Here is a 25,641-nt window from a genome sequence, read left to right as displayed (position 1 = left end):
GGGTTTTTACCAGTCAGTGTTTTTTCACTGAAGATTGTATGTTGGCTTTTGTCAGATTTGACTTATCTCGTCAACTACAGTGCCTGTTGTTTGAAGTTAGCTTGGGGAAAACTCTATCAGAAATGAACCAGTGCTGAGGTTTTTAATATCAATTAGTCATAATTTTTCCTCCTTTTGGTTTTGCCATGGCATTTCTTCAATCTGTCTATTCTGTGTCATAACTTGGAAGCAAAACAAGTCCCAAATTTCAGCTGTGCTAAAAGATGGCTCATTCAATTGCAAAACTTCAAAGCCTTTGTCCTCGATACAGCTTCTGTAAATTTGTCAGTCTTTTAAATGAATGCTCTTCAAAATTTACTTGGCTTCTTAAGTGTTATGACTGAGATTGAAATCTTATTCCATGTTTCTGCTCTACGTGGAATGGAACTCAAGCTCAATATTGTTTTGCTGCGCTAACCAGTTGAATGTTCGATTGGTGCTTCAATCTTCCTTGGATTTCAAATGCATGCCATTTTCTGGTGCTGTGGCTTAGTTGGTTAAAGTGCCTGTCTAGTAAACAGGAGATCCTATGTTCGAATCTCAGCAGTGCCTTGTTTTCATCTCCTTACAAAGAAGCTTCCTATGTTAAAAATAGGTGTTTCACTTGCGACTGATAGTGCAATTGTGAGATTAAAAATCTCTTCTATCTAAGAGATATAAAGGAAGAAAGATGGCTTCAAGCATGACAATGTAAAACCAGTTGATTCAGTTTTGAAATGCCTCCTTTCTATGCATCTCTAATCCATTTATCCAATGTATCTCACCTTTATGTCCTTTGGCTTAGTTGGTCAAAGAGCCTGTTTAGTAAACAGAAAATCTTGAATTTGAATGCCAGCAGTGCTATTCTTTCTTTATGTCAGTTTGGGGCTTCTTAACTCTCTAAGCAGGCTTTCTAATGTATCACACCTGTTTGTCCTTTGTCATAGTTGGTCAAAGAGCCTGTTTAGTAAACAGAAAATCTTGAATTTGAATGCCAGCAGTCCTCTTCCTTCTTTATCTCAGTTTAGGGCTGTTTAACTCTCTAAGCAGGCTTTCTAATGTATCACACCTGTTTGTCCTTTGTCTTAGTTTGTCAAAGAGCCTATTTAGTAAATGGAAAATCTTGAATTTGAATGCCAGCAGTCCTTTTCCTTCTTTATCTCAGTTTAGGGCTGTTTAACTCTCTAAGCAGGCTTTTTAATGTTTTTCACCTGTTTGTCCTTTGGCTTAGTTGGTCAAAGAGCCTATTTAGTAAAAGGAAAATCTTGATTTTGAATGTCAGCAGTGCTTTCTATTCTTCATCTCATTTTGTGGGTTTTTACCCCAAAAAGAGGACTTTCACTCTTGCTTGTCATCAAATATTAATTTCCCATAGCCCTAATATAGTGCAATTGAGAAAAAAAATTCTCTGCTGTTGAAACACTTTAAAAGGAATTAGAGGATATAATTTTCTTTACAGAATATAGGATGGCATCAAGCTTTACAAGTTAAAACGAGTGGATTTACAGATCTGACTCTGCAAAGTTTGATAGCAGCACAGGAGTATTGTAAACTTTCATGCTTGAAGTGTCCACCGCTTGGGTTAAAAATGAAAACCAAACCATTCAACACGAGAGAAGAAGCAGATTAATCCGACGAGGATGGGATTCGAACCCATGCATGCAGAGCACAATGGATTAGCAGTCCATCGCCTTAACCACTCGGCCACCTCGTCTACATAGCACATGTGCGTTTAGGTGGGAAGATGTTGAGAGGGTTTTTACCAGTCAGTGTTTTTTCACTGAAGATTGTATGTTGGCTTTTGTCAGATTTGACTTATGTCGTCAACTACAGTGCCTGTTGTTTGAAGTTAGCTTGGGGAAAACTCTATCAGAAATGAACCAGTGCTGAGGTTTTTAATATCAATTAGTCATAATTTTTCCTCCTTTTGGTTTTGCCATGGCATTTCTTCAATCTGTCTATTCTGTGTCATAACTTGGAAGCAAAACAAGTCCCAAATTTCAGCTGTGCTAAAAGATGGCTCATTCAATTGCAAAACTTCAAAGCCTTTGTCCTCGATACAGCTTCTGTAAATTTGTCAGTCTTTTAAATGAATGCTCTTCAAAATTTACTTGGCTTCTTAAGTGTTATGACTGAGATTGAAATCTTATTCCATGTTTCTGCTCTATGTGGAATGGAACTCAAGCTCAATATTGTTTTGCTGCGCTAACCAGTTGAATGTTCGATTGGTGCTTCAATCTTCCTTGGATTTCAAATGCATGCCATTTTCTGGTGCTGTGGCTTAGTTGGTTAAAGCGCCTGTCTAGTAAACAGGAGATCCTGAGTTCGAATCTCAGCAGTGCCTTGTTTTCATCTCCTCACAAAGAAGCATCCTATCTTAAAAATAGGTGTTTCACTTGCGACTGATAGTGCAATTGTGAGATTAAAAATCTCTTCTATCTAAGAGATATAAAGGAAGAAAGATGGCTTCGAGCATGACAATGTAAAACCTGTTGATTTAGTTTTGAAATGCCTCCTTTCTATGCATCTCTAATCCGTTTATCCAATGTATCTCACCTTTATGTCCTTTGGCTTAGTTGGTCAAAGAGCCTGTTTAGTAAACAGAAAATCTTGAATTTGAATGCCAGCAGTGCTATTCTTTCTTTATGTCAGTTTGGGGCTTCTTAACTCTCTAAGCAGGCTTTCTAATGTATCACACCTGTTTGTCCTTTGTCATAGTTGGTCAATGAGCCTGTTTAGTAAACAGAAAATCTTGAATTTGAATGCCAGCAGTCCTCTTCCTTCTTTATCTCAGTTTAGGGCTGTTTAACTCTCTAAGCAGGCTTTCTAATGTATCACACCTGTTTGTCCTTTGTCTTAGTTTGTCAAAGAGCCTATTTAGTAAATGGAAAATCTTGAATTTGAATGCCAGCAGTCCTTTTCCTTCTTTATCTCAGTTTAGGGCTGTTTAACTCTCTAAGCAGGCTTTTTAATGTTTCGCACCTGTTTGTCCTTTGGCTTAGTTGGTCAAAGAGCCTATTTAGTAAAAGGAAAATCTTGATTTTGAATGTCAGCAGTGCTTTCTATTCTTCATCTCATTTTGTGGGTTTTTACCCCAAAAAGAGGACTTTTACTCTTGCTTGTCATCAAATATTAATTTCCCATAGCCCTAATATAGTGCAATTGAGAAAAAAAATTCTCTGCTGTTGAAACACTTTAAAAGGAATTAGAGGATATAATTTTCTTTACAGAATATAGGATGGCATCAAGCTTTACAAATTAAAACCAGTGGATTTACAGATCTGACTCTGCAAAGTTTGATAGCAGCACAGGAGTATTGTAAACTTTCATGCTTGAAGTGTCGACCGCTTGGGTTAAAAATGAAAACCAAACCATTCAAAACAAAAGAAGAAGCAGATTAATCCGACGAGGATGGGATTCGAACCCATGCATGCAGAGCACAATGGATTAGCAGTCCATCACCTTAACCACTCTGCCACCTTTTCTACATAGAGCACGTGCGTTTAGGTGGGAAGATGTTGAGAGGGTTTTTACCAGTCAGTGTTTTTTCACTGAAGATTGTATGTTGGCTTTTGTCAGAGTTGCCTTATCTCGTCAACTACAGTGCCTGTTGTTTGAAGTTAGCTTGGGGAAAACTCTATCAGAAATGAACCAGTGCTGAGGTTTTTAATATCAATTAGTCATAATTTTTCCTCCTTTTGGTTTTGCCATGGCATTTCTTCAATCTGTCTATTCTGTGTCATAACTTGGAAGCAAAACAAGTCCCAAATTTCAGCTGTGCTAAAAGATGGCTCATTCAATTGCAAAACTTCAAAGCCTTTGTCCTCGATACAGCTTCTGTAAATTTGTCAGTCTTTTAAATGAATGCTCTTCAAAATTTACTTGGCTTCTTAAGTGTTATGACTGAGATTGAAATCTTATTCCATGTTTCTGCTCTATGTGGAATGGAACTCAAGCTCAATATTGTTTTGCTGCGCTAACCAGTTGAATGTTCGATTGGTGCTTCAATCTTCCTTGGATTTCAAATGCATGCCATTTTCTGGTGCTGTGGCTTAGTTGGTTAAAGCGCCTGTCTAGTAAACAGGAGATCCTGAGTTCGAATCTCAGCAGTGCCTTGTTTTCATCTCCTCACAAAGAAGCATCCTATCTTAAAAATAGGTGTTTCACTTGCGACTGATAGTGCAATTGTGAGATTAAAAATCTCTTCTATCTAAGAGATATAAAGGAAGAAAGATGGCTTCGAGCATGACAATGTAAAACCAGTTGATTTAGTTTTGAAATGCCTCCTTTCTATGCATCTCTAATCCGTTTATCCAATGTATCTCACCTTTATGTCCTTTGGCTTAGTTGGTCAAAGAGCCTGTTTAGTAAACAGAAAATCTTGAATTTGAATGCCAGCAGTGCTATTCTTTCTTTATGTCAGTTTGGGGCTTCTTAACTCTCTAAGCAGGCTTTCTAATGTATCACACCTGTTTGTCCTTTGTCATAGTTGGTCAATGAGCCTGTTTAGTAAACAGAAAATCTTGAATTTGAATGCCAGCAGTCCTCTTCCTTCTTTATCTCAGTTTAGGGCTGTTTAACTCTCTAAGCAGGCTTTCTAATGTATCACACCTGTTTGTCCTTTGTCTTAGTTTGTCAAAGAGCCTATTTAGTAAATGGAAAATCTTGAATTTGAATGCCAGCAGTCCTTTTCCTTCTTTATCTCAGTTTAGGGCTGTTTAACTCTCTAAGCAGGCTTTTTAATGTTTCGCACCTGTTTGTCCTTTGGCTTAGTTGGTCAAAGAGCCTATTTAGTAAAAGGAAAATCTTGATTTTGAATGTCAGCAGTGCTTTCTATTCTTCATCTCATTTTGTGGGTTTTTACCCCAAAAAGAGGACTTTTACTCTTGCTTGTCATCAAATATTAATTTCCCATAGCCCTAATATAGTGCAATTGAGAAAAAAAATTCTCTGCTGTTGAAACACTTTAAAAGGAATTAGAGGATATAATTTTCTTTACAGAATATAGGATGGCATCAAGCTTTACAAATTAAAACCAGTGGATTTACAGATCTGACTCTGCAAAGTTTGATAGCAGCACAGGAGTATTGTAAACTTTCATGCTTGAAGTGTCGACCGCTTGGGTTAAAAATGAAAACCAAACCATTCAAAACAAAAGAAGAAGCAGATTAATCCGACGAGGATGGGATTCGAACCCATGCATGCAGAGCACAATGGATTAGCAGTCCATCACCTTAACCACTCTGCCACCTTTTCTACATAGAGCACGTGCGTTTAGGTGGGAAGATGTTGAGAGGGTTTTTACCAGTCAGTGTTTTTTCACTGAAGATTGTATGTTGGCTTTTGTCAGAGTTGCCTTATCTCGTCAACTACAGTGCCTGTTGTTTGAAGTTAGCTTGGGGAAAACTCTATCAGAAATGAACAGTGCTGAGGTTTTTAATATCAATTAGTCATAATTTTTCCTCCTTTTGGTTTTGCCATGGCATTTCTTCAATCTGTCTATTCTGTGTCATAACTTGGAAGCAAAACAAGTCCCAAATTTCAGCTGTGCTAAAAGATTTCTCATTCAATTGCAAAACTTCAAAGTCTTTGTCCTCGATACAGCTTCTGTAAATTTGTCAGTCTTTTAAATGAATGCTCTTCAAAATTTACTTGGCTTCTTAAGTGTTATGACTGAGATTGAAATCTTATTCCATGTTTCTGCTCTACGTGGAATGGAACTCAAGCTCAATAATGTTTTGCTGCGCTAACCAGTTGAATGTTCGATTGGTGCTTCAATCTTCCTTGGATTTCAAATGCATGCCATCTTCTGGTGCTGTGGCTCAGTTGGTTAAAGTGCCTGTCTAGTAAACAGGAGATCCTGAGTTAGAATCTCAGCAGTGCCTTGTTTTCATCTCCTCACAAAGAAGCATCCTATCTTAAAAATAGGTGTTTCACTTGCGACTGATAGTGCAATTATGAGATTAAAAATCTCTTCTATCTAAGAGATATAAAGGAAGAAAGATGGCTTCAAGCATGACAATGTAAAACCAGTTGATTTAGTTTTGAAATGCCTCCTTTCTATGCATCTCTAATCCGTTTATCCAATGTATCTCACCTTTATGTCCTTTGGCTTAGTTGGTCAAAGAGCCTGTTTAGTAAACAGAAAATCTTGAATTTGAATGCCAGCAGTGATATTCTTTCTTTATGTCAGTTTGGGGCTTCTTAACTCTCTAAGCAGGCTTTCTAATGTATCACACCTGTTTGTCCTTTGTCATAGTTGGTCAAAGAGCCTGTTTAGTAAACAGAAAATCTTGAATTTGAATGCCAGCAGTCCTCTTCCTTCTTTATCTCAGTTTAGGGCTGTTTAACTCTCTAAGCAGGCTTTCTAATGTATCACACCTGTTTGTCCTTTGTCTTAGTTTGTCAAAGAGCCTATTTAGTAAATGGAAAATCTTGAATTTGAATGCCAGCAGTCCTTTTCCTTCTTTATCTCAGTTTAGGGCTGTTTAACTCTCTAAGCAGGCTTTTTAATGTTTTTCACCTGTTTGTCCTTTGGCTTAGTTGGTCAAAGAGCCTATTTAGTAAAAGGAAAATCTTGATTTTGAATGTCAGCAGTGCTTTCTATTTTTCATCTCATTTTGTGGGTTTTTACCCCAAAAAGAGGACTTTTACTCTTGCTTGTCATCAAATATTAATTTCCCATAGCCCTAATATAGTGCAATTGAGAAAAAAAATTCTCTGCTGTTGAAACACTTTAAAAGGAATTAGAGGATATAATTTTCTTTACAGAATATAGGATGGCATCAAGCTTTACAAATTAAAACCAGTGGATTTACAGATCTGACTCTGCAAAGTTTGATAGCAGCACAGGAGTATTGTAAACTTTCATGCTTGAAGTGTCCACCGCTTGGGTTAAAAATGAAAACCAAACCATTCAACACGAAAGAAGAAGCAGATTAATCCGACGAGGATGGGATTCGAACCCATGCATGCAGAGCACAATGGATCAGTAGTCCATCTCCTTAACCACTCTGCCACCTCTTCTACATAGCACCTGTGCGTTTAGGTGGGAAGATGTTGAGAGGGTTTTTACCAGTCAGTGTTTTTTCACTGAAGATTGTATGTTGGCTTTTGTCAGATTTGACTTATCTCGTCAACTACAGTGCCTGTTGTTTGAAGTTAGCTTGGGGAAAACTCTATCAGAAATGAACCAGTGCTGAGGTTTTTAATATCAATTAGTCATAATTTTTCCTCCTTTTGGTTTTGCCATGGCATTTCTTCAATCTGTCTATTCTGTGTCATAACTTGGAAGCAAAACAAGTCCCAAATTTCAGCTGTGCTAAAAGATGGCTCACTCAATTGCAAAACTTCAAAGCCTTTGTCCTCGATACAGCTTCTGTAAATTTGTCAGTCTTTTAAATGAATTCTCTTCAAAATTTACTTGGCTTCTTAAGTGTTATGACTGAGATTGAAATCTTATTCCATGTTTCTGCTCTACGTGGAATGGAACTCAAGCTCAATATTGTTTTGCTGCGCTAATCAGTTGAATGTTCGATTGGTGCTTCAATCTTCCTTGGATTTCACATGCATGCCTTCATCTAGTGCTGTGGCTTAGTTGGTTAAAGCGCCTGTCTAGCAAACAGGAGATCCTGAGTTCGAATCTCAGCAATGCCTTGTTTTCATCTCCTCACAAAGAAGCTTCCTAGCTTCAAAATAGGTGTTTCACTTGCGACTGATAGTGCAATTGTGAGATTAAAAATCTCTTCTATCTAAGAGATATAAAGGAAGAAAGATGGCTTCAAGCATGACAATGTAAAACCACTTGATTTAGTTTTGAAATGCCTCCTTTCTATGCATCTCTAATCCGTTTATCCAATGTATCTCACCTTTATGTCCTTTGGCTTAGTTGGTCAAAGAGCCTGTTTAGTAAACAGAAAATCTTGAATTTGAATGCCAGCAGTGCTATTCTTTCTTTATGTCAGTTTGGGGCTTCTTAACTCTCTAAGCAGGCTTTCTAATGTATCACACCTGTTTGTCCTTTGTCTTAGTTGGTCAAAGAGCCTGTTTAGTAAACAGAAAATCTTGAATTTGAATGCCAGCAGTCCTCTTCCTTCTTTATCTCAGTTTAGGGCTGTTTAACTCTCTAAGCAGGCTTTCTAATGTATCACACCTGTTTGTCCTTTGTCTTAGTTGGTCAAAGAGCCTATTTAGTAAATGGAAAATCTTGAATTTGAATGCCAGCAGTCCTTTTCCTTCTTTATCTCAGTTTAGGGCTGTTTAACTCTCTAAGCAGGCTTTTTAATGTTTCGCACCTGTTTGTCCTTTGGCTTAGTTGGTCAAAGAGCCTATTTAGTAAAAGGAAAATCTTGATTTTGAATGTCAGCAGTGCTTTCTATTCTTCATCTCATTTTGTGGGTTTTTACCCCAAAAAGAGGACTTTTACTCTTGTTTGTCATCAAATATTAATTTCCCACAGCCCTAATATAGTGCAATTGAGAAAAAAAATTATCTGCTGTTGAAACACTTTAAAAGGAATTAGAGGATATAATTTTCTTTACAGAATATAGGATGGCATCAAGCTTTACAAATTAAAACCAGTGGATTTACAGATCTGACTCTGCAAAGTTTGGTAGCAGCACAGGAGTATTGTAAACTTTCATGCTTGAAGTGTCCACCGCTTGGGTTAAAAATGAAAACCAAACGATTCAACACGAAATAAGAAGCAGATTAATGCGACGAGGATGGGATTCGAACCCATGCATGCAGAGCACAATGGATTAGCAGTCCATCGCCTTAACCACTCGTCCACCTTCTCTACACAGCGCCTGTGCGTTTAGGTGGGAAGATGTTGAGAGAGTTTTTACCAGTCAGTGTTTTTTCACTGAAGATTGTATGTTGGCTTTTGTCAGAGTTGCCTTATCTCGTCAACTACAGTGCCTGTTGTTTGAAGTTAGCTTGGGGAAAACTCTATCAGAAATGAACCAGTGCTGAGGTTTTTAATATCAATTAGTCATAATTTTTCCTCCTTTTGGTTTTGCCATGGCATTTCTTCAATCTGTCTATTCTGTGTCATAACTTGGAAGCAAAACAAGTCCCAAATTTCAGCTGTGCTAAAAGATGGCTCATTCAATTGCAAAACTTCAAAGCCTTTGTCCTCGATACAGCTTCTGTAAATTTGTCAGTCTTTTAAATGAATGCTCTTCAAAATTTACTTGGCTTCTTAAGTGTTATGACTGAGATTGAAATCTTATTCCATGTTTCTGCTCTATGTGGAATGGAACTCAAGCTCAATATTGTTTTGCTGCGCTAACCAGTTGAATGTTCGATTGGTGCTTCAATCTTCCTTGGATTTCAAATGCATGCCATTTTCTGGTGCTGTGGCTTAGTTGGTTAAAGCGCCTGTCTAGTAAACAGGAGATCCTGACTTCGAATCTCAGCAGTGCCTTGTTTTCATCTCCTCACAAAGAAGCATCCTATCTTAAAAATAGGTGTTTCACTTGAGACTGATAGTGCAATTGTGAGATTAAAAATCTCTTCTATCTAAGAGATATAAAGGAAGAAAGATGGCTTCAAGCATGTCAATGTAAAACCAGTTGATTTAGTTTTGAAATGCCTCCTTTCTATGCATCTCTAATCCATTTATACAATGTATCTCACCTTTATGTCCTTTGGCTTAGTTGGTCAAAGAGCCTGTTTAGTAAACAGAAAATCTTGAATTTGAATGCCAGCAGTGCTATTCTTTCTTTATGTCAGTTTGGGGCTTCTTAACTCTCTAAGCAGGCTTTCTAAAGTATCACACCTGTTTGTCCTTTGTCATAGTTGGTCAAAGAGCCTGTTTAGTAAACAGAAAATCTTGAATTTGAATGCCAGCAGTCCTCTTCCTTCTTTATCTCAGTTTAGGGCTGTTTAACTCTCTAAGCAGGCTTTCTAATGTATCACACCTGTTTGTCCTTTGTCTTAGTTGGTCAAAGAGCCTATTTAGTAAATGGAAAATCTTGAATTTGAATGCCAGCAGTCCTTTTCCTTCTTTATCTCAGTTTAGGGCTGTTTAACTCTCTAAGCAGGCTTTTTAATGTTTCGCACCTGTTTGTCCTTTGGCTTAGTTGGTCAAAGAGCCTATTTAGTAAAAGGAAAATCTTGATTTTGAATGTCAGCAGTGCTTTCTATTCTTCATCTCATTTTGTGGGTTTTTACCCCAAAAAGAGGACTTTTACTCTTGTTTGTCATCAAATATTAATTTCCCACAGCCCTAATATAGTGCAATTGAGAAAAAAAATTATCTGCTGTTGAAACACTTTAAAAGGAATTAGAGGATATAATTTTCTTTACAGAATATACGATGGCATCAAGCTTTACAAATTAAAACCAGTGGATTTACAGATCTGACTCTGCAAAGTTTGGTAGCAGCACAGGAGTATTGTAAACTTTCATGCTTGAAGTGTCCACCGCTTGGGTTAAAAATGAAAACCAAACGATTCAACACGAAATAAGAAGCAGATTAATGCGACGAGGATGGGATTCGAACCCATGCATGCAGAGCACAATGGATTAGCAGTCCATCGCCTTAACCACTCGTCCACCTTGTCTACATAGCGCCTGTGCGTTTAGGTGGGAAGATGTTGAGAGAGTTTTTACCAGTCAGTGTTTTTTCACTGAAGATTGTATGTTGGCTTTTGTCAGAGTTGCCTTATCTCGTCAACTACAGTGCCTGTTGTTTGAAGTTAGCTTGGGGAAAACTCTATCAGAAATGAACCAGTGCTGAGGTTTTTAATATCAATTAGTCATAATTTTTCCTCCTTTTGGTTTTGCCATGGCATTTCTTCAATCTGTCTATTCTGTGTCATAACTTGGAAGCAAAACAAGTCCCAAATTTCAGCTGTGCTAAAAGATGGCTCATTCAATTGCAAAACTTCAAAGCCTTTGTCCTCGATACAGCTTCTGTAAATTTGTCAGTCTTTTAAATGAATGCTCTTCAAAATTTACTTGGCTTCTTAAGTGTTATGACTGAGATTGAAATCTTATTCCATGTTTCTGCTCTATGTGGAATGGAACTCAAGCTCAATATTGTTTTGCTGCGCTAACCAGTTGAATGTTCGATTGGTGCTTCAATCTTCCTTGGATTTCAAATGCATGCCATTTTCTGGTGCTGTGGCTTAGTTGGTTAAAGCGCCTGTCTAGTAAACAGGAGATCCTGACTTCGAATCTCAGCAGTGCCTTGTTTTCATCTCCTCACAAAGAAGCATCCTATCTTAAAAATAGGTGTTTCACTTGAGACTGATAGTGCAATTGTGAGATTAAAAATCTCTTCTATCTAAGAGATATAAAGGAAGAAAGATGGCTTCAAGCATGTCAATGTAAAACCAGTTGATTTAGTTTTGAAATGCCTCCTTTCTATGCATCTCTAATCCATTTATACAATGTATCTCACCTTTATGTCCTTTGGCTTAGTTGGTCAAAGAGCCTGTTTAGTAAACAGAAAATCTTGAATTTGAATGCCAGCAGTGCTATTCTTTCTTTATGTCAGTTTGGGGCTTCTTAACTCTCTAAGCAGGCTTTCTAAAGTATCACACCTGTTTGTCCTTTGTCATAGTTGGTCAAAGAGCCTGTTTAGTAAACAGAAAATCTTGAATTTGAATGCCAGCAGTCCTCTTCCTTCTTTATCTCAGTTTAGGGCTGTTTAACTCTCTAAGCAGGCTTTCTAATGTATCACACCTGTTTGTCCTTTGTCTTAGTTGGTCAAAGAGCCTATTTAGTAAATGGAAAATCTTGAATTTGAATGCCAGCAGTCCTTTTCCTTCTTTATCTCAGTTTAGGGCTGTTTAACTCTCTAAGCAGGCTTTTTAATGTTTCGCACCTGTTTGTCCTTTGGCTTAGTTGGTCAAAGAGCCTATTTAGTAAAAGGAAAATCTTGATTTTGAATGTCAGCAGTGCTTTCTATTCTTCATCTCATTTTGTGGGTTTTTACCCCAAAAAGAGGACTTTTACTCTTGTTTGTCATCAAATATTAATTTCCCACAGCCCTAATATAGTGCAATTGAGAAAAAAAATTCTCTGCTGTTGAAACACTTTAAAAGGAATTAGAGGATATAATTTTCTTTACAGAATATAGGATGGCATCAAGCTTTACAAATTAAAACCAGTGGATTTACAGATCTGACTCTGCAAAGTTTGATAGCAGCACAGGAGTATTGTAGACTTTCATGCTTGAAGTGTCCACCGCTTGGGTTAAAAATGAAAACCAAACCATTCAAAAGGAAAGAAGAAGCAGATTAATCCGACGAGGATGGGATTCGAACCCATGCATGCAGAGCACAATGGATAAGCAGTCCATAACCTTAACCACTCGGCCACCTCTTCTACATAGCGCACGTGCGTTTAGGTGGGAAGATGTTGAGAGGGTTTTTACCAGTCAGTGTTTTTTCACTGAAGATTGTATGTTGGCTTTTGTCAGAGTTGCCTTATCTCATCAACTACAGTGCCTGTTGTTTGAAGTTAGCTTGGGGAAATCTCTATCAGAAATGAACCAGTGCTGAGGTTTTTAATATCAATTAGTCATAATTTTTCCTCCTTTTGGTTTTGCCATGGCATTTCTTCAATCTGTCTATTCTGTGTCATAACTTGGAAGCAAAACAAGTCCCAAATTTCAGCTGTGCTAAAAGATGGCTCATTCAATTGCAAAACTTCAAAGTCTTTGTCCTCGATACAGCTTCTGTAAATTTGTCAGTCTTTTAAATGAATGCTCTTCAAAATTTACTTGGCTTCTTAAGTGTTATGACTGAGATTGAAATCTTATTCCATGTTTCTGCTCTACGTGAAATGGAACTCAAGCTCAATATTGTTTTGCTGCGCTAACCAGTTGAATGTTCGATTGGTGCTTCAATCTTCCTTGGATTTCAAATGCATGCCATTTTCTGGTGCTGTGGCTTAGTTGGTTAAAGTTCCTGTCTAGTAAACAGGAGATCCTGAGTTCGAATCTCAGCAGTGCCTTTTTTTCATCTCCTTACAAAGAAGCTTCCTATCTTAAAAATAGGTGTTTCACTTGCGACTGATAGTGCAATTGTGAGATTAAAAATCTCTTCTGTCTAAGAGATATAAAGGAAGAAAGATGGCTTCAAGCATGACAATGTAAAACCAGTTGATTTAGTTTTGAAATGCCTCCTTTCTATGCATCTCTAATCCATTTATCCAATGTATCTCACCTTTATGTCCTTTGGCTTAGTTGGTCAAAGAGCCTGTTTAGTAAACAGAAAATCTTGAATTTGAATGCCAGCAGTGCTATTCTTTCTTTATGTCAGTTTGGGGCTTCTTAACTCTCTAAGCAGGCTTTCTAATGTATCACACCTGTTTGTCCTTTGTCTTAGTTGGTCAAAGAGCCTGTTTAGTAAACAGAAAATCTTGAATTTGAATGCCAGCAGTCCTCTTCCTTCTTTATCTCAGTTTAGGGCTGTTTAACTCTCTAAGCAGGCTTTCTAATGTATCACACCTGTTTGTCCTTTGTCTTAATTGGTCAAAGAGCCTATTTAGTAAATGGAAAATCTTGAATTTGAATGCCAGCAGTCCTTTTCCTTTTTTATCTCAGTTTAGGGCTGTTTAACTCTCTAAGCAGGCTTTTTAATGTTTCTCACCTGTTTGTCCTTTGGCTTAGTTGGTCAAAGAGCCTATTTAGTAAAAGGAAAATCTTGATTTTGAATGTCAGCAGTGCTTTCTATTCTTCATCTCATTTTGTGGGTTTTTACCCCAAAAAGAGGACTTTTACTCTTGTTTGTCATCAAATATTAATTTCCCACAGCCCTAATATAGTGCAATTGAGAAAAAAAATTCTCTGCTGTTGAAACACTTTAAAAGGAATTAGATGTTATAATTTTCTTTACAGAATATAGCATGGCATCAAGCTTTACAAATTAAAACCAGTGGATTTACAGATCTGACTCTGCAAAGTTTGATAGCAGCACAGGAGTATTGTAGACTTTCATGCTTGAAGTGTCCACCGCTTGGGTTAAAAATGAAAACCAAACCATTCAAAACGAAAGAAGAAGCAGATTAATCCGACGAGGATGGGATTCAAACCCATGCATGCAGAGCACAATGGATTAGCAGTCCATCACCTTAACCACTCGGCCACCTCTTCTACATAGCGCACGTGCGTTTAGGTGGGAAGATGTTGAGAGGGTTTTTACCAGTCAGTGTTTTTTCACTGAAGATTGTATGTTGGCTTTTGTCAGATTTGACTTATGTCGTCAACTACAGTGCCTGTTGTTTGAAGTTAGCTTGGGGAAAACTCTATCAGAAATGAACCAGTGCTGAGGTTTTTAATATCAATTAGTCATAATTTTTCCTCCTTTTGGTTTTGCCATGGCATTTCTTCAATCTGTCTATTCTGTGTCATAACTTGGAAGCAAAACAAGTCCCAAATTTCAGCTGTGCTAAAAGATGGCTGATTCAATTGCAAAACTTCAAAGCCTTTGTCCTCGATACAGCTTCTGTAAATTTGTCAGTCTTTTAAATGAATGCTCTTCAAAATTTACTTGGCTTCTTAAGTGTTATGACTGAGATTGAAATCTTATTCCATGTTTCTGCTCTACGTGGAATGGAACTCAAGCTCAATAATGTTTTGCTGCGCTAACCAGTTGAATGTTCGATTGGTGCTTCAATCTTCCTTGGATTTCAAATGCATGCCATCTTCTGGTGCTGTGGCTTAGTTGGTTAAAGCGCCTGTCTAGTAAACAGGAGATCCTGAGTTCGAATCTCAGCAGTGCCTTGTTTTCATCTCCTCACAAAGAAGCTTCCTATTTTAAAAATAGGTGTTTCACTTGCGACTGATAGTGCAATTGTGAGATTAAAAATCTCTTCTATCTAAGAGATATAAAGGAAGAAATATGGCTTCAAGCATGACAATGTAAAACCAGTTGATTTAGTTTTGAAATGCCTCCTTTCTATGCATCTCTAATCCATTTATCCAATGTATCTCACCTTTATGTCCTTTGGCTTAGTTGGTCAAAGAGCCTGTTTAGTAAACAGAAAATCTTGAATTTGAATGCCAGCAGTGCTATTCTTTCTTTATGTCAGTTTGGGGCTTCTTAACTCTCTAAGCAGGCTTTCTAATGTATCACACCTGTTTGTCCTTTGTCTTAGTTGGTCAAAGAGCCTGTTTAGTAAACAGAAAATCTTGAATTTGAATGCCAGCAGTCCTCTTCCTTCTTTATCTCAGTTTAGGGCTGTTTAACTCTCTAAGCAGGCTTTCTAATGTATCACACCTGTTTGTCCTTTGTCTTAGTTGGTCAAAGAGCCTATTTAGTAAATGGAAAATCTTGAATTTGAATGCCAGCAGTCCTTTTCCTTTTTTATCTCAGTTTAGGGCTGTTTAACTCTCTAAGCAGGCTTTTTAATGTTTCGCACCTGTTTGTCCTTTGGCTTAGTTGGTCAAAGAGCCTATTTAGTAAAAGGAAAATCTTGATTTTGAATGTCAGCAGTGCTTTCTATTCTTCATCTCATTTTGTGGGTTTTTACCCCAAAAAGAGGACTTTTACTCTTGTTTGTCATCAAATATTAATTTCCCACAGCCCTAATATAGTGCAATTGAGAAAAAAAATTCTCTGCTGTTGAAACACTTTAAAAGGAATTAGAGGATATAATTTTCTTTACAGAATATAGGATGGCATCAAGCTTTACAAATTAAAACCAGTGGATTTACAGATCTGACTCTGCAAAGTTTGATAGCAGCACAGGAGTATTGTAGACTTTCATGCTTGAACTGTCCACCGCTTGGGTTAAAAATGAAAACCAAACCATTCAAAATGAAAGAAAAAGCAGATTAATCCGACGAGGATGGGATTCGAACCCATGCATGCAGAGCACAATGGATTAGCAGTCCATCACCTTAACCACTCAGCCACCTCTTCTACATAGCGCACGTGCGTTTAGGTGGGAAGATGTTGAGAGGGTTTTTACCAGTCAGTGTTTTTTCACTGAAGATTGTATGTTGTCTTTTGTCAGAGTTGCCTTATCTCGTCAACTACAGTGCCTGTTGTTTGAAGTTAGCTTGGGGAAATCTCTATCAGAAATGAACCAGTGCTGAGGTTTTTAATATCAATTAGTCATAATTTTTCCTCCTTTTGGTTTTGCCATGGCATTTCTTCAATCTGTCTAGTCTGTGTCATAACTTGGAAGCAAAACAAGTCCCAAATTTCAGCTGTGCTAAAAGATGGCTCATTCAATTGCAAAACTTCAAAGTCTTTGTCCTCGATACAGCTTCTGTAAATTTGTCAGTCTTTTAAATGAATGCTCTTCAAAATTTACTTGGCTTCTTAAGTGTTATGACTGAGATTGAAATCTTATTCCATGTTTCTGCTCTACGTGAAATGGAACTCAAGCTCAATATTGTTTTGCTGCGCTAACCAGTTGAATGTTCGATTGGTGCTTCAATCTTCCTTGGATTTCAAATGCATGCCATTTTCTGGTGCTGTGGCTTAGTTGGTTAAAGTTCCTGTCTAGTAAACAGGAGATCCTGAGTTCGAATCTCAGCAGTGCCTTGTTTTCATCTTCTTACAAAGAAGCTTCCTATCTTAAAAATAGGTGTTTCACTTGCGACTGATAGTGCAATTGTGAGATTAAAAATCTCTTCTATCTAAGAGATATAAAGGAAGAAAGATGGCTTCAAGCATGACAATGTAAAACCAGTTGATTTAGTTTTGAAATGCCTCCTTTCTATGCATCTCTTATCCATTTATCCAATGTATCTCACCTTTATGTCCTTTGGCTTAGTTGGTCAAAGAGCCTGTTTAGTAAACAGAAAATCTTGAATTTGAATGCCAGCAGTGCTATTCTTTCTTTATGTCAGTTTGGGGCTTCTTAACTCTCTAAGCAGGCTTTCTAATGTATCACACCTGTTTGTCCTTTGTCATAGTTGGTCAAAGAGCCTGTTTAGTAAACAGAAAATCTTGAATTTGAATGCCAGCAGTCCTCTTCCTTCTTTATCTCAGTTTAGGGCTGTTTAACTCTCTAAGCAGGCTTTCTAATGTATCACACCTGTTTGTCCTTTGTCTTAGTTTGTCAAAGAGCCTATTTAGTAAATGGAAAATCTTGAATTTGAATGCCAGCAGTCCTTTTCCTTCTTTATCTCAGTTTAGGGCTGTTTAACTCTCTAAGCAGGCTTTTTAATGTTTTTCACCTGTTTGTCCTTTGGCTTAGTTGGTCAAAGAGCCTATTTAGTAAAAGGAAAATCTTGATTTTGAATGTCAGCAGTGCTTTCTATTTTTCATCTCATTTTGTGAGTTTTTACCCCAAAAAGAGGACTTTTACTCTTGCTTGTCATCAAATATTAATTTCCCATAGCCCTAATATAGTGCAATTGAGAAAAAAAATTCTCTGCTGTTGAAACACTTTAAAAGGATTTAGAGGATATAATTTTCTTTACAGAATATAGGATGGCATCAAGCTTTACAAATTAAAACCAGTGGATTTACAGATCTGACTCTGCAAAGTTTGATAGCAGCACAGGAGTATTGTAAACTTTCATGCTTGAAGTGTCCACCGCTTGGGTTAAAAATGAAAACCAAACCATTCAACACGAAAGAAGAAGCAGATTAATCCGACGAGGATGGGATTCTAACACATGCATGCAGAGCACAATGGATCAGCAGTCCATCTCCTTAACCACTCGGCCACCTCTTCTACATAGCACCTGTGCGTTTAGGTGGGAAGATGTTGAGAGGGTTTTTACCAGTCTGTGTTTTTTCACTGAAGATTGTATGTTGGCTTTTGTCAGATTTGACTTTTCTCGTCAACTACAGTGCCTGTTGTTTGAAGTTAGCTTGGGGAAAACTCTATCAGAAATGAACCAGTGCTGAGGTTTTTAATATCAATTAGTCATATTTTTTCCTCCTTTTGGTTTTGCCATGGCATTTCTTCAATCTGTCTATTCTGTGTCATAACTTGGAAGCAAAACAAGTCCCAAATTTCAGCTGTGCTAAAAGATGGCTCATTCAATTGCAAAACTTCAAAGTCTTTGTCCTCGATACAGCTTCTGTAAATTTGTCAGTCTTTTAAATGAATGCTCTTCAAAATTTACTTGGCTTCTTAAGTGTTATGACTGAGATTGAAATCTTATTCCATGTTTCTGCTCTATGTGAAATGGAACTCAAGCTCAATATTGTTTTGCTGCGCTAACCAGTTGAATGTTCGATTGGTGCTTCAATCTTCCGTGGATTTCAAATGCATGCCATTTTCTGGTGCTGTGGCTTAGTTGGTTAAAGTCCCTGTCTAGTAAACAGGAGATCCTGAGTTCGAATCTCAGCAGTGCCTTGTTTTCATCTCCTTACAAAGAAGCTTCCTATCTTAAAAATAGGTGTTTCACTTGCGACTGATAGTGCAATTGTGAGATTAAAAATCTCTTCTATCTAAGAGATATAAAGGAAGAAAGATGGCTTCAAGCATGACAATGTAAAACCAATTGATTTAGCTTTGAAATGCCTCCTTTCTATGCATCTCTAATCCGTTTATCCAATGTATCTCACCTTTATGTCCTTTGGCTTAGTTGGTCAAAGAGCCTGTTTAGTAAACAGAAAATCTTGAATTTGAATGCCAGCAGTGCTATTCTTTCTTTATGTCAGTTTGGGGCTTCTTAACTCTCTAAGCATTCTTTCTAATGTATCACACCTGTTTGTCCTTTGTCATAGTTGGTCAAAGAGCCTGTTTAGTAAACAGAAAATCTTGAATTTGAATGCCAGCAGTCCTCTTCCTCCTTTATCTCAGTTTAGGGCTGTTTAACTCTCTAAGCAGGCTTTCTAATGTATCACACCTGTTTGTCCTTTGTCTTAGTTTGTCAAAGAGCCTATTTAGTAAATGGAAAATCTTGAATTTGAATGCCAGCAGTCCTTTTCCTTCTTTATCTCAGTTTAGGGCTGTTTAACTCTCTAAGCAGGCTTTTTAATGTTTTTCACCTGTTTGTCCTTTGGCTTAGTTGGTCAAAGAGCCTATTTAGTAAAAGGAAAATCTTGATTTTGAATGTCAGCAGTGCTTTCTATTTTTCATCTCATTTTGTGGGTTTTTACCCCAAAAAGAGGACTTTTACTCTTGCTTGTCATCAAATATTAATTTCCCATAGCCCTAATATAGTGCAATTGAGAAAAAAAATTCTCTGGTGTTGAAACACTTTAAAAGGAATTAGAGGATATAATTTTCTTTACAGAATATAGGATGGCATCAAGCTTTACAAATTAAAACCAGTGGATTTACAGATCTGACTCTGCAAAGTTTGGTAGCAGCACAGGAGTATTGTAAACTTTCATGCTTGAAGTGTCCACCGCTTGGGTTAAAAATGAAAACCAAACCATTCAACACGAAAGAAGAATCAGATTAATGCGACGAGGATGGGATTCGAACCCATGCATGCAGAGCACAATGGATTAGCAGTCCATCGCCTTAACCACTCGTCCACCTCGTCTACATAGCACCTGTGCGTTTAGGTGGAAAGATGTTGAGAGGGTTTTTACCAGTCAGTGTTTTTTCACTGAAGATTGTATGTTGGCTTTTGTCAGAGTTGCCTTATCTCGTCAACTACAGTGCCTGTTGTTTGAAGTTAGCTTGGGGAAAACTCTATCAGAAATGAACCAGTGCTGAGGTTTTTAATATCAATTAGTCATAATTTTTCCTCCTTTTGGTTTTGCCATGGCATTTCTTCAATCTGTCTATTCTGTGTCATAACTTGGAAGCAAAACAAGTCCCAAATTTCAGCTGTGCTAAAAGATGGCTCATTCAATTGCAAAACTTCAAAGCCTTTGTCCTCGATACAGCTTCTGTAAATTTGTCAGTCTTTTAAATGAATGCTCTTCAAAATTTACTTGGCTTCTTAAGTGTTATGACTGAGATTGAAATCTTATTCCATGTTTCTGTTCTATGTGGAATGGAACTCAAGCTCAATATTGTTTTGCTGCGCTAACCAGTTGAATGTTCGATTGGTGCTTCAATCTTCCTTGGATTTCAAATGCATGCCATTTTCTGGTGCTGTGGCTTAGTTGGTTAAAGCGCCTGTCTAGTAAACAGGAGATCCTGACTTCGAATCTCAGCAGTGCCTTGTTTTCATCTCCTCACAAATAAGCATCCTATCTTAAAAATAGGTGTTTCACTTGAGACTGATAGTGCAATTGTGAGATTAAAAATCTCTTCTATCTAAGAGATATAAAGGAAGAAAGATGGCTTCAAGCATGTCAATGTAAAACCAGTTGATTTAGTTTTGAAATGCCTCCTTTCTATGCATCTCTAATCCATTTATACAATGTATCTCACCTTTATGTCCTTTGGCTTAGTTGGTCAAAGAGCCTGTTTAGTAAACAGAAAATCTTGAATTTGAATGCCAGCAGTGCTATTCTTTCTTTATGTCAGTTTGGGGCTTCTTAACTCTCTAAGCAGGCTTTTTAAAGTATCACACCTGTTTGTCCTTTGTCATAGTTGGTCAAAGAGCCTGTTTAGTAAACAGAAAATCTTGAATTTGAATGCCAGCAGTCCTCTTCCTTCTTTATCTCAGTTTAGGGCTGTTTAACTCTCTAAGCAGGCTTTCTAATGTATCACACCTGTTTGTCCTTTGTCTTAGTTGGTCAAAGAGCCTATTTAGTAAATGGAAAATCTTGAATTTGAATGCCAGCAGTCCTTTTCCTTCTTTATCTCAGTTTAGGGCTGTTTAACTCTCTAAGCAGGCTTTTTAATGTTTCGCACCTGTTTGTCCTTTGGCTTAGTTGTTCAAAGAGCCTATTTAGTAAAAGGAAAATCTTGATTTTGAATGTCAGCAGTGCTTTCTATTCTTCATCTCATTTTGTGGGTTTTTACCCCAAAAAGAGGACTTTTTCTCTTGCTTGTCATCAAATATTAATTTCCCATAGCCCTAATATAGTGCAATTGAGAAAAAAAATTCTCTGCTGTTGAAACACTTTAAAAGGAATTAGAGGATATAATTTTCTTTACAGAATATAGGATGGCATCAAGCTTTACAAATTAAAACCAGTGGATTTACAGATCTGACTCTGCAAAGTTTGATAGCAGCACAGGAGTATTGTAAACTTTCATGCTTGAAGTGTCCACCGCTTGGGTTAAAAATGAAAACCAAACCATTCAACATGAAAGAAGAAGCAGATTAATACGACGAGGATGGGATTCGAACCCATGCATGCAGAGCACAATGGATTAGCAGTCCATCGCCTTAACCACTCGTCCACCTCGTCTACATAGCGCCTGTGCGTTTAGGTGGGAAGATGTTGAGAGGGTTTTTACCAGTCAGTGTTTTTTCACTGAAGATTGTATGTTGGCTTTTGTCAGAGTTGCCTTATCTCGTCAACTACAGTGCCTGTTGTTTGAAGTTAGCTTGGGGAAAACTCTATCAGAAATGAACCAGTGCTGAGGTTTTTAATATCAATTAGTCATAATTTTTCCTCCTTTTGGTTTTGCCATGGCATTTCTTCAATCTGTCTATTCTGTGTCATAACTTGGAAGCAAAACAAGTCCCAAATTTCAGCTGTGCTAAAAGATGGCTCATTCAATTGCAAAACTTCAAAGCCTTTGTCCTCGATACAGCTTCTGTAAATTTGTCAGTCTTTTAAATGAATGCTCTTCAAAATTTACTTGGCTTCTTAAGTGTTATGACTGAGATTGAAATCTTATTCCATGTTTCTGCTCTATGTGGAATGGAACTCAAGCTCAATATTGTTTTGCTGCGCTAACCAGTTGAATGTTCGATTGGTGCTTCAATCTTCCTTGGATTTCAAATGCATGCCATTTTCTGGTGCTGTGGCTTAGTTGGTTCAAGCGCCTGTCTAGTAAACAGGAGATCCTGAGTTCGAATCTCAGCAGTGCCTTGTTTTCATCTCCTCACAAAGAAGCATCCTATCTTAAAAATAGGTGTTTCACTTGAGACTGATAGTGCAATTGTGAGATTAAAAATCTCTTTTATCTAAGAGATATAAAGGAAGAAAGATGGCTTCAAGCATGTCAATGTAAAACCAGTTGATTTAGTTTTGAAATGCCTCCTTTCTATGCATCTCTAATCCATTTATACAATGTATCTCACCTTTATGTCCTTTGGCTTAGTTGGTCAAAGAGCCTGTTTGGTAAACAGAAAATCTTGAATTTGAATGCCAACAGTGCTATTCTTTCTTTATGTCAGTTTGGGGCTTCTTAACTCTCTAAGCAGGCTTTCTAAAGTATCACACCTGTTTGTCCTTTGTCATAGTGGGTCAAAGAGCCTTTTTAGTAAACAGAAAATCTTGAATTTGAATGCCAGCAGTCCTCTTCCTTCTTTATCTCAGTTTAGGGCTGTTTAACTCTCTAAGCAGGCTTTCTAATGTATCACACCTGTTTGTCCTTTGTCTTAGTTGGTCAAAGAGCCTATTTAGTAAATGGAAAATCTTGAATTTGAATGCCAGCAGTCCTTTTCCTTCTTTATCTCAGTTTAGGGCTGTTTAACTCTCTAAGCAGGCTTTTTAATGTTTCGCACCTGTTTGTCCTTTGGCTTAGTTGTTCAAAGAGCCTATTTAGTAAAAGGAAAATCTTGATTTTGAATGTCAGCAGTGCTTTCTATTCTTCATCTCATTTTGTGGGTTTTTACCCCAAAAAGAGGACTTTTACTCTTGCTTGTCATCAAATATTAATTTCCCATAGCCCTAATATAGTGCAATTGAGAAAAAAAATTCTCTGCTGTTGAAACACTTTAAAAGGAATTAGAGGATATAATTTTCTTTACAGAATATAGGATGGCATCAAGCTTTACAAATTAAAACCAGTGGATTTACAGATCTGACTCTGCAAAGTTTGATAGCAGCACAGGAGTATTGTAAACTTTCATGCTTGAAGTGTCCACCGCTTGGGTTAAAAATGAAAACCAAACCATTCAACACGAAACAAGAAGCAGATTAATACGACGAGGATGGGATTCGATCCCATGCATGCAGAGCACAATGGATTAGCAGTCCATCGCCTTAACCACTCGTCCACCTCATCTACATAGCACCTGTGCGTTTAGGTGGGAAGATGTTGAGAGGGTTTTTACCAGTCAGTGTTTTTTCACTGAAGATTGTATGTTGGCTTTTGTCAGAGTTGCCTTATCTCGTCAACTACAGTGCCTGTTGTTTGAAGTTAGCTTGGGGAAAACTCTATCAGAAATGAACCAGTGCTGAGGTTTTTAATATCAATTAGTCATAATTTTTCCTCCTTTTGGTTTTGCCATGGCATTTCTTCAATCTGTCTATTCTGTGTCATAACTTGGAAGCAAAACAAGTCCCAAATTTCAGCTGTGCTAAAAGATGGCTCATTCAATTGCAAAACTTCAAAGCCTTTGTCCTCGATACAGCTTCTGTAAATTTGTCAGTCTTTTAAATGAATGCTCTTCAAAATTTACTTGGCTTCTTAAGTGTTATGACTGAGATTGAAATCTTATTCCATGTTTCTGCTCTATGTGGAATGGAACTCAAGCTCAATATTGTTTTGCTGCGCTAACCAGTTGAATGTTCGATTGGTGCTTCAATCTTCCTTGGATTTCAAATGCATGCCATTTTCTGGTGCTGTGGCTTAGTTGGTTAAAGCGCCTGTCTAGTAAACAGGAGATCCTGAGTTCGAATCTCAGCAGTGCCTGGTTTTCATCTCCTCACAAAGAAGCATCCTATCTTAAAAATAGGTGTTTCACTTGAGACTGATAGTGCAATTGTGAGATTAAAAATCTCTTTTATCTAAGAGATATAAAGGAAGAAAGATGGCTTCAAGCATGACAATGTAAAACCACTTGATTTAGTTTTGAAATGCCTCCTTTCTATGCATCTCTAATCCGTTTATCCAATGTATCTCACCTTTATGTCCTTTGTCTTAGTTGGTCAAAGAGCCTGTTTAGTAAACAGAAAATCTTGAATTTGAATGCCAGCAGTGCTATTCTTTCTTTATGTCAGTTTGGGGCTTCTTAACTCTCTAAGCAGGCTTTCTAATGTATCACACCTGTTTGTCCTTTGTCATAGTTGGTCAAAGAGCCTGTTTAGTAAACAGAAAATCTTGAATTTGAATGCCAGCAGTCCTCTTCCTTCTTTATCTCAGTTTAGGGCTGTTTAACTCTCTAAGCAGGCTTTCTAATGTATCACACCTGTTTGTCCTTTGTCTTAGTTGGTCAAAGAGCCTATTTAGTAAATGGAAAATCTTGAATTTGAATGCCAGCAGTCCTTTTCCTTCTTTATCTCAGTTTAGGGCTGTTTAACTCTCTAAGCAGGCTTTTTAATGTTTCGCACCTGTTTGTCCTTTGGCTTAGTTGGTCAAAGAGCCTATTTAGTAAAAGGAAAATCTTGATTTTGAATGTCAGCAGTGCTTTCTATTCTTCATCTCATTTTGTGGGTTTTTACCCCAAAAAGAGGACTTTTACTCTTGCTTGTCATCAAATATTAATTTCCCATAGCCCTAATATAGTGCAATTGAGAAAAAAAATTCTCTGCTGTTGAAACACTTTAAAAGGAATTAGAGGATATAATTTTCTTTACAGAATATAGGATGGCATCAAGCTTTACAAATTAAAACCAGTGGATTTACAGATCTGACTCTGCAAAGTTTGATAGCAGCACAGGAGTATTGTAAACTTTCATGCTTGAAGTGTCCACCGCTTGGGTTAAAAATGAAAACCAAACCATTCAACACGAAACAAGAAGCAGATTAATACGACGAGGATGGGATTCGAACCCATGCATGCAGAGCACAATGGATTAGCAGTCCATCGCCTTAACCACTCGTCCACCTCGTCTACATAGCGCCTGTGCGTTTAGGTGGGAAGATGTTGAGAGGGTTTTTACCAGTCAGTGTTTTTTCACTGAAGATTGTATGTTGGCTTTTGTCAGAGTTGCCTTATCTCGTCAACTACAGTGCCTGTTGTTTGAAGTTAGCTTGGGGAAAACTCTATCAGAAATGAACCAGTGCTGAGGTTTTTAATATCAATTAGTCATAATTTTTCCTCCTTTTGGTTTTGCCATGGCATTTCTTCAATCTGTCTATTCTGTGTCATAACTTGGAAGCAAAACAAGTCCCAAATTTCAGCTGTGCTAAAAGATGGCTCATTCAATTGCAAAACTTCAAAGCCTTTGTCCTCGATACAGCTTCTGTAAATTTGTCAGTCTTTTAAATGAATGCTCTTCAAAATTTACTTGGCTTCTTAAGTGTTATGACTGAGATTGAAATCTTATTCCATGTTTCTGCTCTATGTGGAATGGAACTCAAGCTCAATATTGTTTTGCTGCGCTAACCAGTTGAATGTTCGATTGGTGCTTCAATCTTCCTTGGATTTCAAATGCATGCCATTTTCTGGTGCTGTGGCTTAGTTGGTTCAAGCGCCTGTCTAGTAAACAGGAGATCCTGAGTTCGAATCTCAGCAGTGCCTTGTTTTCATCTCCTCACAAAGAAGCATCCTATCTTAAAAATAGGTGTTTCACTTGAGACTGATAGTGCAATTGTGAGATTAAAAATCTCTTTTATCTAAGAGATATAAAGGAAGAAAGATGGCTTCAAGCATGTCAATGTAAAACCAGTTGATTTAGTTTTGAAATGCCTCCTTTCTATGCATCTCTAATCCATTTATACAATGTATCTCACCTTTATGTCCTTTGGCTTAGTTGGTCAAAGAGCCTGTTTGGTAAA

At 37.5% G+C, this 25,641-nt stretch overlaps 7 non-coding genes across 7 annotated transcripts; 5 read left to right on the top strand and 2 right to left on the bottom strand.

Moving 5' to 3' along the window:
- Positions 1-1,650: 1,650 nt before the first annotated feature.
- Positions 1,651-1,732, bottom strand: TRNAS-GCU (transfer RNA serine (anticodon GCU)). Its single transcript has one exon. It is a non-coding gene; the product is annotated as a tRNA-Ser (tRNA).
- Positions 1,733-2,288: 556 nt separating this feature from the next.
- On the top strand, positions 2,289-2,362 carry TRNAT-AGU (transfer RNA threonine (anticodon AGU)). Its single transcript has one exon. It is a non-coding gene; the product is annotated as a tRNA-Thr (tRNA).
- Positions 2,363-4,059: 1,697 nt separating this feature from the next.
- On the top strand, positions 4,060-4,133 carry TRNAT-AGU (transfer RNA threonine (anticodon AGU)). Its single transcript has one exon. It is a non-coding gene; the product is annotated as a tRNA-Thr (tRNA).
- Positions 4,134-6,962: 2,829 nt separating this feature from the next.
- TRNAS-ACU (transfer RNA serine (anticodon ACU)) lies at positions 6,963-7,044 on the bottom strand. The gene has a single exon. It is a non-coding gene; the product is annotated as a tRNA-Ser (tRNA).
- Positions 7,045-7,600: 556 nt separating this feature from the next.
- On the top strand, positions 7,601-7,674 carry TRNAA-AGC (transfer RNA alanine (anticodon AGC)). Its single transcript has one exon. It is a non-coding gene; the product is annotated as a tRNA-Ala (tRNA).
- A 7,010-nt stretch (positions 7,675-14,684) lies between these two features.
- Positions 14,685-14,758, top strand: TRNAT-AGU (transfer RNA threonine (anticodon AGU)). The gene has a single exon. It is a non-coding gene; the product is annotated as a tRNA-Thr (tRNA).
- Positions 14,759-23,539: 8,781 nt separating this feature from the next.
- On the top strand, positions 23,540-23,613 carry TRNAT-AGU (transfer RNA threonine (anticodon AGU)). Its single transcript has one exon. It is a non-coding gene; the product is annotated as a tRNA-Thr (tRNA).
- The last annotated feature ends 2,028 nt before the right edge of the window (positions 23,614-25,641 follow it).

The sequence above is a fragment of the Dendrobates tinctorius genome, unplaced genomic scaffold (assembly GCF_039654945.1).
Source record: "Dendrobates tinctorius isolate UK_male_01 unplaced genomic scaffold, ASM3965494v1 ptg000204l, whole genome shotgun sequence".
Lineage (NCBI taxonomy): Eukaryota > Metazoa > Chordata > Amphibia > Anura > Dendrobatidae > Dendrobates > Dendrobates tinctorius.
This window is presented reverse-complemented; position numbering and strand designations above follow the sequence as displayed.